This window comes from Coturnix japonica, chromosome 9, assembly GCF_001577835.2.
Source record: "Coturnix japonica isolate 7356 chromosome 9, Coturnix japonica 2.1, whole genome shotgun sequence".
NCBI classification, from domain to species: domain Eukaryota; kingdom Metazoa; phylum Chordata; class Aves; order Galliformes; family Phasianidae; genus Coturnix; species Coturnix japonica.
In genome coordinates, this window is record NC_029524.1 from 16,228,233 (window position 1) to 16,242,492 (window position 14,260).

A 14,260-nucleotide genomic window follows, 5' to 3' on the forward strand; every position below is an offset into this window, starting at 1 on the left:
TCATTATGTGGAAAGGCATTAAATGCTGTGAAACAAGTGAAAATTTACTAGATAATATATATATTTATTATGTATTTTAACTAACATTCAGTTGTCATAAAAATTCAATCTTACTTATGGGTGGCAGTTGAAATAATGACTCTTGAGAAGCATTAAAGGGTTGAGATGGAACATAGAAGAAAACTCGAAACAATCACTCAAATTATTTACTGTATTAGCAGGAATTTGCTACATTAAATTATTTATCTTACAGAATCCTGCTCTACTTCTAATTAGACAGCACAGGACCTGGATGTACTTATGCATTGAAATAACTTAAAATCACAACATTATATTTTGAGTTACGTATGCAAACTCAATTGTTTAAATAGTAATTTTGTCAACAGAACAAAGTATTAAATTAAAAAATAAAAACAAATATTGCATCTTGGATGTTTATCAACAGCTTGTCCAAATGAAAAAGAACTGATTCCCTCTGTCTTTTGGCGCAATGTTATTAAGCCTTGCATGTAGTAAGAAAACAAGAAACACCACCTAATTTAAAGAGAATAGAATTTCTGTATGATAATAAAGAATAAAATATTAAGAAAGTCAACGACAGCTGAAAAGGATGTGTGGACATGCACTGAAAAATTGAATTTATTTTCAAACACCCAACATCAAAACTTTTTCTGAAATGCTGTTGCACCAGCTACACAAACATGACATTTTTTATCTCTATTCACTTGACCTTGCACTTGTTTAGAAGTAGAAATATTCTGACTGAATTCTGACCCTGAAGTCAACTAAAAACTCCCAGGAACTTTAAAATAACTGGAATTTGAGACCGTTTCTTCAGACTCAGACATCTCTCTACTATGTTTATTCTTTAAAAGCAATCACAGAAGTTTACTGTAATTAAACTACATATGATGTTACTCAACAAAGAGATGATTTTTGTTTTTCCATTAAATACAATGAAATATTCGTTCTAAATATGGTTTATGTTTTTTGGAGCCATAATACAAGAATACATATATGCAAATATATGTATTCTTTATATATATAATATATAAAGAAATATATATATATATATATATATATATAATATAAAGTATTATGTATATATATATATAATATATATATAATACATATATGCAAATATATTAATAGCCATTTGAACCATAAGAATTCAGGTTATTATAAAATGCACATGGTTCTTTTTTTTTTTTTCTTTTTTCTTTTTTCCCCAGTGAGAATCTAAGGAACTTAATGGATCAGATGAAAGTTCTTACAGTCAACAACATGTTCTAAAAATAGTTTTCTGACTGTAAGGACTCTAAAATGAATATCGAATCAATCTATTTTCCTGAACAGAATTTGTAGAGATTTGAAGGAATCAGTTCTGCTCTTATCTTTGAAGTAACAACTAACATCAGAAGTTACATTGTAGAACAAAACAATTCACAGTTGTCAATACTCTCTTTTGGTACAAAAATATGTTCCGCTGACATCTAACTCAACCAATACAGACAATCAGATGGGATAGACTCATTCTAAATAATTAAAAGAAAGAACTGTGACAGCAAAGAAGGAAATGCTATTGTTGCCAGATGTGTCCATAATAAATGTTACCCGAAGTTAGTCTAACCACCCATTCACTTCAAAAAGCCCATCTACTGGTGTTCATATCTGTATGGAGTTCCTTAAGACATATTATTCTGTTCTCAGAAAGAAGTCAATAACACTAAATACCAACATGAAATTTTAATTTTCAATGCAGAGTTTACTTCATAAACAACTTACAAATGAAAAGGTCAAAATGGAGAAGATTAAGACAACTTCTCAGAAGGAAATGTGTTCTCTCACTATACAGCCCACTTTGCCAGTACAAAAATAAGACATTAAATGATAATTTAAAGGAAAATACTAATGTCAAGCATAAGAAAAATATACCATCAGCAAAACATACAAATCACTGGCTTTATATTCCCTGATATTTTGCCTGACTTTTCTGACATAATGGAAGCTTCCCCTTCACAGGTGTCAGACGTTTCCTTCCACTTTGCTTTAAGTGGCAGAGATGCCATGCAAACAGAATTTCCCTTCTAGTTGAGCACAGTCAGTCTCTGCAATTAAAATGTAACAGCCTCTAGTTGAGAATGATTTACTGAATGATGCTTAGTTTTTGGAAATTACACATAGAACATGAACAGCCACCAACCTTTATCAGATGAACTGAATGAAGAGTTACTAGCAATTTTAGGAAGTGATCCATAACATTTAGAGTATCTTTATCAAGATTGAGTAGATAATGTTGAAAGGAATTAGAAGCTGGAATTTATATCAATTTTAATACATTCCTCTAAGAAGTGATTCCTCCTACAGAGTATAATATGAAGCACAGTAACAATTAAAGATGCTAGAACCTGAAATGGAAGTAGGGATGTTTTAACAGCATTTTGGAAACATAACCTAAAGCAGTGATTTGAGGAAAATCACTAGTCTTAAATTCACAATTGCAATTAAAATTACACAGCATCAGCACTTAGGTTTTGTTGATACAGATGCTGGACTTTTTAACAACAACAACAAGGAGTACTTTGTCCAGTTATGGGCCCCTACTAACAAGAGGCATACAGAAAAGAGTCCAATAAAGAGCTACCGACATGATGAAAGGACTTGGAACACCTTCTTGCTTCCACCATTCTGTGAGTCAAAAAATGATATAAAGAACTAAAAACTCTTTCAGTATAAGAAAGCAGAATGAAGAGTGCACTAACCATGACTGAAGTAAGTCAGAATACAATAAATTTGTTTTACATTTATATTCATCACAGTTCATCTGATTTAGCAACAATCTAGTATGACAATAATAAATGATAGTTTTGAGCAGCACAGGCTAACAGTATTAAGAAATATATGTCATTATTATGAATTCAGCTAATCTCATCTTCCATGACAGGTAACAAACAGGAAATACATTACAATGAAAGGCATATCCTTCAGCTAAAATAACGTATGTTGAGATTATCCACATAATCAAACCTGCATTTACTATTAAAATAACAAAACTTACATAGCCTGGAAATGCTCAGATTTTCCTTCAGGAAACAAGTACAGTACAAAGAAAACAATGAATATTTCCATTTACAATTTAATTATGATATAAATCACTTGAATACATCTAAAATTGAACAGGATGGTGAGAGAAAACACATATATATAGATATTATGATTTGCCTGATGTCTGATACAGGAGAAGGGGAGTTTTGATAGCATTATTAATGGCTTGACAAAGGGAAACATATGATATAGACTACAAAATGAATAAAAACATATCTGTATGAATTATTCTGCCTATGATTGAGATAGCTAAACCAGAAGAAAACTCGAATATTACCACAGCTTTTCTTTCTCTTGGAAAAGGTGAATTGTGAAGAATTTCAAGAATGCTTGAAGAACCTCTGAAGTACAATTCAACTACCACAGAATTCTGGAGACATTTCAGCTGTGCCCCCAAGCCTCTTCTTCTTCTGCCCTCACTCACCAGCCAGTCATCAAACTTCACCACAGATTTCATTTTTGACTGGTACAGAGTATAAAACATCAGTGTCTTTGCTGTCCATCTCACTGATTTAACTTCAGGGGAATGCTTTGTTCACTTATCAGAGGGCAGGACAATTCAAAAGCATTCATTCACTTTAAAAAAGGAGTATTCTAGTTAACATGTTTGATCAGTCTAATGACCAGTGAATGCAAAAGAGGTCTCCTTGCAAATGAACTGAAGCCACCCTAGAGAGGAGAATGGGAATTTTTTCATCAGAATAGTCTCCCAGTTGGACAGAGTTAAGGGAGAATTTGTTCTGAACACCACTGGGAAGTCTGAGAAAATTTATTGGAGTTTGGTGAGCCCTAGTCCACCTACCATAATTTTACTCTTCAAACAATTCAGGCTGCAGAAGGAATGAAATAGTTTCCTTCTAGAGGGTCTCATAAAGCATTTTGAAATGGCTTCCTGGATGGGATTATTTTTAACAAGGAGTGTTCCACTGAAGAACTTAACAAAACAGAAACATTTAGGTCCTGCAGGGTCAAAATCAGAGCAAGTTTTCACTTCTCTGAAACTGGCCTTCACTCTGTTTAAGCAGTATTGTGAATTAAAATAAATTTATAGTTTATTTAGAGAATGCTTCAGATTCATACCGAACTCAGGACACAACAGTCAACACCAGAACACAGTGAAAAAGGACCACACTATGAAGTGTTCTGTTAAGGAAACTAAAACATCACAGATCATAAAAAATAATAAGGTCAATGAACAAGCGGTAAATGGATTAATGATCATCACTTTCATTGGCAGTTACTCATCTCTGAATAATATCTAACCTCAGTTTTCAAACAAACAAACAAACAAAGAGGTCACAGGAAAGAAAAGATCTTGAGAAGACCTCTTCCTACTCAACTTTTTTTTTTTTTTTAATAAAGAAATTAAGAAACAATTATCAAAGTTTCATTCTTCAGTGATAACTGTTTGACATATTTGACTTCCAGTATTTTACCTTTATTTTGATCCTTGATTAACATGCAAACCCGTATCCTGAATACAATCAATCCTCATATTTTAATGAATCTAAGTCTTGCATAAAAATCAAAAAGAACATGACCAAAACACAACAGATACTAAAATTCAAAAATGAACTTCTACTAGGATCACGGGGCTTTTGAATTATGAATGATTATAGATTTTTGTAGCTAGAAACTCCGTGAAGATTTATGCTACAATTTGTAAATCTCTTGCAGTATTTCTACACTTTTTTTTAGGACTTGTCTCTCTATTTTAGGATTTGCAATTCAGCTTTTCATCTTAGAAAGGCAATGAAAGATGTAACTGAATACTGTCTTAAAGCACTGATTCCTAAAATGGAGTGTCAGAGCTTAGAATTACTGGTCTGTTCTATAATCAAAGGATAAATCCAAACTCTCAAATACAATTACATTTAATCAAAGATGAAATTGACAGAAATTCAAAACTAAAACTGAAGTTGCATCTCACTGACTAGCTTTAGACTGCTCCTCCTTCTTAAGCCTGTTAAACATGCTTTTTTCTATGCTTTTATATTTTATACTACTAAATAAGTATTTTAAAAGCCTCAGGAAAGCCCAACAATTATAAAACCTTCTTAAAATCCATGGAATTTTCCTCTTGCATTCTGTTTTCAGATTATTGTTATTTTTATTTTAAATTATACAGCAATCAAGTTGCATTTCGAGGCTTCCCCTGGTATTACCAAACTTACAAGGTAACACCAATATTAAGGCTAATATTAATAAACGATAAGAATATCAAAGGCTTATAAACCACATGTGACTACTAAGAAAGATCAGGCAAAAAAAGTAATCATTGTTTGATACCTACATTTTTTATATTACCAAGTTTCTCATTGCTCACTATTCTCTATTAAAGCAATCTACAAATACTCATAAGACATTATCTTAAACCTGAATTTGTTAAGTTTAATTCAATAAATACTCCACTCATCCAATCTTCTCCAAGTCTGTATTTTCTCATTCTAGGGAAAGTTGTTTCTGTGGATTAGCAGCACACATTACCGACCAGAGATATATTCTGCTTCTTGCCTGTAAAACTCAAAGTCACATCTAATACAGCAGTCTGGGAAGGGAGCAGCAGTAACTGACAAGGAAATGAAGTTTAGATTTACCTCACCATTATGCTGTATTAACTGTAAAGAAAATCAAATATTTTATACACTGCACGACTACTGTCCAAGTTTTAAATTCTAAAGGCTTAACACTGTGTGGTTCAGTTCTAACAGAGAATGTAAGCTTTTGATGAAAATCCCTTGCAGACCTGCATTAAACCATGCTTGGTAGAAATAGCACAGTGGACAAGTTGAAAGACTGCTGATGCTTGGAAATCAAGAAACGAACCTAGACACTTCAAAACATGAGTAGGCCAGCTGTTCTAAAATTAGTCTCCTTGTTATGAGTATTATACTAAATAGGAATAGATTGTCACCACGTGTCAGCTTTAGCTGACATCTGCTATAAGAAAAAAAATACCTCCCAAGTAGATAGCATAGGCATTTGTTCATTATGTACTTTGTTAAGGGTGGTCCCTATAGCACGCCACCAGAAATAAATATGGAAATCATTATATAACTATTCCAAAATATCTATCACTTCAATGAGGTTTCAAATAACCCAAGAGGCTTCACTCCTTTTTACAGTAACTCAATAGATGCACCTGTCAAATACGGAACATTAGCACATAAGAAGTATAGGGAGTTTCACACACTCGTCCTAATTAAAATTGAAACAGTTACGCAAGTTTCAAAAGTTTATTCAAATCATTCTTGTACCTTGGTTTTGTGCATGAAAAACATGTCAGATAACAAAAGTATCTGGTAACAGACAGCCTGTTCCTCATCTTGGAACTGTACCCATTGCACAGCAAATGCTGGCTGGTGCCACTGCATGGAGGACTACTTCATAAGGCAGTGAAGAAAGCAGCGATGTAAGCTGGGGGGCTGCCTCTTTCACTGACATGTCCCCAATGAGCTTCTTGTGTAACACATTTGTCACAGACATTCTCCCACATCTGGCCAGTTCTAGCTGCAACATTTATTTCAGTTTTACTCAGCATCTTAATTGTTTTAGCAGGGGAGAAAAGCGCTTTGCAGCCAAACTGACACAGTCCCTTAGATAAAAGTCTTTCAACTTTCTACAAGCAACACTACTTGAATCTAGCAAAGAGAAAGGAGTTGTTGCATCTACAGTCATACTGAGTATGCTTGGGCAGCCTTTCTTCAGTGCCTCGTTATATCATTTCTGAAGGCCACCAGAGGAGAGTAACCAAACAGAGGAAGCCCTCACATTCACAGTATACCACTGGGCATGACACCCAACTTGCTCCAAATGCATTTGGTGAATCTCCACTCTGTCACACCTAAGAAGCCTCATTTACCACTATCCTTCTATATCCAAACGGTAGTAACAACCAGTGGATTATTTAGCTTGTGATATTTAGAAGCATGATAGAGGGGGAAGAATACCATAAGAGATCACTAGTTAGAAGACATAAATTCAACCAAAGGCAGAAATACTAGCTTTGAATTGAGTGAAGAGATGGGGTTAGCCTCCATTCTGAGGTTAATTAAGCTGAACTGGCAAAAGTCAACCAACTGAAAAACCACAAAAGCTTTTCTTAACCTTTTTTTTCACCCTCAGCTCAGCCTTCTCTCTCTCTTTAGGTAAGAGAACAATACAAGTCTGAAAAAAGAAAACAATGAAAGTGTAAGCAAAACATTTCAGATTTTTTTTTATTTTTATTTTTTTTTTCTGAAACCACATTGGGATGAGTTACTTTTGTCTTTTACTGTTTTGCAGAACAATACTATGTAATATGACAGCACACATTTATGAAATGAAAAATATTTCTCCACATTTACATCCCATTTCTTCAGGGGGAGTTTCTACCTGTCTGAAAGTAGGATGAGGTACTATTATCTTTTTCATGCAGCTGCTGAATATGGTTAGCAGTGGGCTGGATTGGAGATCATACAGAATTAACGATGGTTTGGTCTGCTCCACCAGAAATATTTCAATTATAAAACTATTTGCACCTTCAATTACTTAAACAATCAGCCAAGTGAGTTCATGGTGTTCTTGATACTATACAAGTGCACTTGCAGGTGTTAGTTTTCCAGTATTTAAGAGTTCCTTTGTAACATCCTATCTTGTGTATGGGGGTAGCAGGTGGATAAAATAGCCAATACTGCATATAGTATGTGAAAATCATTATAGCAATGATGCTCCACTATTAGGAAATAGGAAAGACATGCCTAGGTCACTGAAGTAGCTGTAAAATAATTAATCCTACAATCTCTTTAGGCTTAAGTTTCATACAACGACACTCTAGAAAAAAAGAATGGACTAAAGTGCATAGTATTGCTATCACTATGGGAATTCACTTATTTATTTTTTGAGCTATAACCTCAGATTTTTTTGTGTGTACAATTACTGCTAACAATTCTTGCCGATTTGCTAGATGTTCCTGGATGAAAATCTCTAGCAATGTTACATTAATTGGATTCTGTAAACAAACAAACCACACTGAACACGATGAAGGTACTCAAAATGGCTATGACATTAAGTATTAAAAGAAAGCACAGGAATGTGTAAGAGAGGGAATGACTGATGCTACAAAAACAGTTCACCTTCCCATATTCTCAACCCATGTAAATACAACTGATTTCAGCTAGACTCTGCAGGCAGGCATGCTGTTGTAGCAAATACTAGTATACCAAACTAGTGTGTACACAACAGAGCAGCACTGCATGTCCCACAAGCATATACTGAAACTAATATCTCATTTGGTCAATATTATGTTGAGATGAAATACACGTTGTGCTAGCTGTCAATCAAGATAGGAAAGGATTATTTTTAATCATGATTGCACACAATATTTAAATATGCTAATCCTCCCTTTTGAGTAATAGAGCTTCAAAAATTGAATCTGGACACCATTTAAAATGATATTTTTGTTAGATGAGAGAAAGTGGCTGTACTAGAGCCACTGTTCTGTAGGTAGTAAAGGCTGTTTGGTAGTTTAAAATGTCAGAAATGTGGAGTCCTCTTCAACATAAGCTTGAAAATAATCTGGATGGGAAACTAGACATGTGGATTCTTACAAAAGAGGTGACATGGAAGCAATATGTTTTCCTCTTAACTAAGTCTGCTTTCTAGAAAGTGCATGTTTTGTCACACAATTTGTTGTTTACCACTTGCATATTCCATTACTTTTCTAAATTTGCTTTATTTTCTTCTTTAATTTATAATTTTCCTTTTGAAACTAAGACAAACTGTTTCTTATAAACTCAGTCTGGCATTTGAAAGAGTCTGAAGTTACATAAATTGAAAGCAAGCTATTGAAGTATCTTCTTTGGTAACTATTAACACCTGATTATCACCCCATAACATCTCCCCCTCCTTCTCAGTAAGACAATTGATACTATTCCTGCATTTTCTTTTCAGGTTGATTTCCTGCTCCAAGTAAAAATTTCAAGCAGTACCAGCAGAAGATAAAACGATATCTATGTAGAAAATAGGCAAGTCCACACACTCAAACTTGGGAGCCTAAAATTATCTTGATTGCCAACTGACATTCTCAGTTTTAGGTACGTGCAGAGCCAACTGAAAGCCAGGGATAAAAAAAACAAAAAAATCAGACTGTATTATTTGGTGCCTTAGTACAGATTCAGTTGTTTTATTTTATCCTTCCAGGTCTCAAGAGGCACGTCATGGATTCAAACACCTTTTGAATGAACTATGTGTTGGAGATATTGAAAACCTGCTGAAACCATTACTTTCTATTCTCACAGTTCAATATCCTGTGTTTCCCAAAGATTTACCTCACTATTGCGCTGAGATTTTCTCATATAGACAGTAATAGACAATAGATACAGTATATCAGATAGAGCACTGTAATTGGTAATGATAAAATGCTTGGGGTTTACAGCAATCACTAAGATTATCTCATAAACAAAACAATTTGATCAAGCACATATGTAAACATACACATACATGCTGAAATTAAAAGACAGGGCTGCAAACTTTCCTTTTTTTCTAGCTTCAGTCTGCCCTTAAGGAAAACCAAACGAACGCAGAATCCTTAATCCTCTTAATGAAAAAAAAATAATAAAAGAATAATAACATAAATAGAATAATAATAATAGTAGAACAAAAAAATAATAATAGAAAAACTATTCCATATCTGAGGTTTGACTTTTAAAACAACAGACAAACAAGGGCTGAGGACATCTTGTAAGAAATCATAATGATTTACAATAAGACATTTTAGAACGCTCGTTGCAGACGCATGGTGAAAATTGTCACAGAACATTCCACTTTGTCTTAACTTCAGTGCAGTTGGCCGCTTCAGAAGAGTAAAATAGCACAAAGTAGAGGACAATGAGGACAAACTTAGATAAAAGGCAGGAAGGACACAAATATACAGAATCACAAGGCTGACTAAAAAACCCATTCCTGTCACAGGATGTACTAACTCATACTCTAAATAGCGCCCTGTATTGACTACAGAAGAACTGGCTCAATTTGAAATACACATTACAAAAGGGCAAAATGCCAAGAGCTTTCTGATGCATATGTATCGTTCTTTAAGTTTTGCAGTAAAATATCAATATCAAATATGGTTTCACAGAGATGCCACCAAGATCACAGATGGGCTCAGCTGTGGCATGCAGGGGGCTACGGAGGTGCCAGCTGGAATGAGCTGAGTCTGGTACAGGACAGCCCTTGACCTCATTTCACCAAGACTGCTATGTGTACCTGAGCTTTCTCCCCCAAATCCACCTTGCCAATTCCACCCAATACTCACAGTTCAGATTTTCATTTTAAGAATTTAAAATCCCATACTCTGTGTATTCCTAATGATTGCTCAAACAACTAGCACCACTTATTTTATTCAGTTTCTACTGAACAATTATCTTAAAAAACATTACTTGCCCAATCACTGTACCACCTCACCACATTCACTGCCTTTTCCAGACTTCATAGCACTTCTAAAGCTGAACTACAACATGATTTTCCCCTTCATTATAAAGTGAAATTATTCTCCTAATGACTTAGTCTGTGTGGAACTGTTCTCCCGACTGACCTGGTAAACTTACATCTCACAACCTCAATTCTGCAGCAGGGGTTTGTTCTTGACCTTTTATCCCACTCTGAGTTCTGTGCATGTTTTTAAAGCACATCACAAGAAACCCAAACCCTGATACTTTACAACATTAAAAAGGCAACCATTAAACATATTGAATATTGTCTTTGACTAGAAATGAGTGCACATAATGAATACTTGTGAACAGAATCACAAGAATGCTTTGTGTTGGAAGGAACCACAAAAGACCGCCTATACCCAACCCTGTCTCCAACACCTGTCACTAGATCAGTTTTCTCAAGGTCCCATTCTAACCCTGAAGCATGGGATCAAGAATCCACTTATTCCTTAATTCCCTATTAGAAATGTGTGAGGAATGCTCACAGTAATTACATTAATCTTTCTACCTAGTCTCTGTATTGTTGCTCACATGGCCAGATGTTTGTAGTGATTTGAAGCACTGACTACTACCAAATAATAATTTCTAATAATACAGTTTGCCTTTCTGTAATAATTTCCACCTAATAGATCTCTAAAACTACAAGAAAATTGAAACAATAGCTAATAATCTGAGATTATATTTCAGAGATCTTGTATTATACCATTTTGAAGCTCACAGTATTTACCGTGATGCTGAAGGAATTCTTCCTGAAATAACTTCTATTCCATATCTACACTGATAGGGATCTCCCATTATAAGGCACCCTATGTTAGGGACAGGGCTCTTAAAGCTCCTCACAATTACACATTTCTATTTAAATACCAGGACAGACAGATATGTTCTATCCATATTTCCATTTACTGAATCACTTTCTGTGATAAAACTTTGATTTAAACTGGTTCTTAAATACAGAAATGAAGAAACCTAATGCGTCTCTGCCATACACAGGTAGATGAAAGGAATTGCAGCAATCAGATCTTCAACATAGATTAAAACAAAAAAAATGGAAGTGGGGAAAGGCACCCAAGTCTTATGCCATTATTCTAAACTTTGTTTTCAGGATACTTTTTGCTTTGCAGTCTAACCTCCCTTTCAAGCTTATTCATGTATGAATAATTTGCTGAGTTACAGCCATAGAAGAGTTTCATTTCAAAAGCAGCAAAACAGAAGAAAGATTTCTTAAAATGGAGGGTGCAAGGCTTTAGGAAATCAGTGTCAGGAAGAGAGAACAATGCTAACAGACGCTCATGTGATTGTTTTAAGATTCATAGGATTGGGAAAGTCTTAGGAACAAGAGAATCAAATTACCAAACAAGGCTGCAAAATCTTTTGCATAAATTCTTTTGATTTTTCATATCAGTACTGTTTTCAGTTTATCAAACAGAGATCAAAGAAATCATTCAATTCATATGCAGTATTAATCTCTAACCCACCAAGCTATTTCTGTGCATCCTAAAATAATCCATATGGAGCAGTACAGCATTTAATCTTTACTAAATATAAGATTTGATCTAAATTATGGAAGGTCCAAAGTCTAATCTGAATTATTACACAAGCTCCATTTAAAAACGTTCTTAACTTTAAGAGATATCTCCAAGCTTTATCATGTCCTGAAGATTTTTTTTTCTAGGAAAAAAGATTGGAGCAGTCAAATATTCTGAAGTCACAGAAAAATCTGTTTTCTGACTACAAGAGTTTGAGAAACAGAAGGCAGAAGTATAGAAATAGAAGTCTCTTGCATTTTATTCACCTAGCACAAGACTATTTACTATCATTGTTTAGTAAATTGATGGTTATCACAAAGAATAAGTCATTCACTAAGTAATGCTTATATTGCTAGGTACTTTCAACAAAAGGAAGAATGGTGTTAGAGCAGTACCCAGGACTGGAATATTAACAGTTACTTTGGCAACATGTGAAATGCAGATGGTATCAAAGCCATGCCAATAACTTAAGCAGGAGCTTCCAATGTAATTTCTTGTGGTGCACCTTGAACTCTGTGCATCAAAGTGATTATGGGCAACCCTGGGTATCTGGCACATTCAAACTACATGTTGTCTGTTTAACCACCTCATGGGCCATTGCATCCTTCAGGCGAAATTCTGTGCTCCAGACATCTTTGTATTTATACCAGGCTTAGGTTGCCTCTAACCAAATTTATTAAGTGAAGAAAATCATCATGAAAAAAGACAAATTACTTCCACTTGATCTACCTTCCAGTGACAGGACTGAAAAAAACCACAACTTTCTCCAAGTGTATCTTTGAGTTCTTTCCAGAACATTATTATAATCAATGACCTAAGCAGAAATGATTATAGGAATCTGACAGCCTATTTCTGCTTGTGAATAGTGGTCAGTGATTTAAAAACACAGATAAGCCATGTTAATGGTTCTAGTGGTAAACTAATAATATACTTAAAAGGATATCATGATTTTCTATATAATCAAGCTTCTTTTTCTCATAGTACAGCCTAGAATACATGCTGTCAGTAAGACAATTTACTGACAGCAAACCAATGCACAAGTGTTTAGACACTGAAGTGGAATATTCATGCTGCTATATCTGCTTTAATTAGCTTTTCTTTTCACGTAGGGTAAATAAAACATTAAGGAGTCAGCCACATAGATAAACAAACAGCAATTTTTCAAATAGCTCTGCAAAATGAGCAAGAATAAAGATTGAAGACTGATACATTTACCTCCATATCTCCCAAGACACTTTTAAGAAGACTAGGTCAGGTACACTGAGACACCAAGAAAATGTGCAATTGCTTTCCCACAGAGCTGTCAAGGCATTCATGCTGTGAATAGCTAACACCCTTCTTTGACAACCAGGCAAATATTTCTATTTTCTGCCATACTAGCCCTAAAGTATTTCAGCATTGCATCAGTCGATTTAGTGCCAATTCAAGTCAGACTTGAGATGTCTGAGCAAGTAACTGGACTAAATACTCTTGATAAAGCCTTGTCACAAACTCATAGACTTCTGCTGAATACATTTCCAATTAGATAGATAATAAAAAAGACTGTAAAGTTGAACAGGTAGCATACAGGCAGAACACACAGCCACTAAACTGCCAGAAGGGAGATTAAATTAGTGCTTACTAATCAAATCTCGTAATTGTTAGCAGAAAGGTTAAAAAATACACCAAAAACGCCACAACAAAACCAACCACCACCACCAAACTGTTAAACATGTAAAAACACTAGATTATTCTGAAATAATTCAGTTTGTCCAGCTCCCACCCATCCCCCAATTCTAAAGAACATTTTACTTCAAATGTTTACATTAAAAAAAGTCTATACAGGCAGAACTGAGATACAGCTTAAAGAGAATATACGCTCAAGTGTAATTGTGCTGAGATGTAAATGCAGTTCTTAAATCTTTTAAAATTTATATCTCTTATTACATTAGACTACTGAACTTGCACTTACTGACCATAGCATTCTATTACCAATACCATGAAAGGGTAAGAGAAAATGAAGGGAAAGATACTTCTTTCAGTAGGAACAAGTGCCATGCAACTTGCTAAGATACCACTGGAGAAGTAATTCACAGCTCTTTTTTTTCATAGAATAAAAACAAACAGACAAATAATATACTACACAAATATATCAATAAAAATAGAAACAAATAAATT

At 34.4% G+C, this 14,260-nt stretch overlaps 1 protein-coding gene across 6 annotated transcripts in view; it reads right to left on the reverse strand.

The window, feature by feature from the left end:
- The window catches only part of NAALADL2 (N-acetylated alpha-linked acidic dipeptidase like 2), a 352,306-nt gene that overhangs the window by 92,216 nt on the left and 245,830 nt on the right, over positions 1–14,260 (reverse strand). The window lies entirely within an intron of this gene.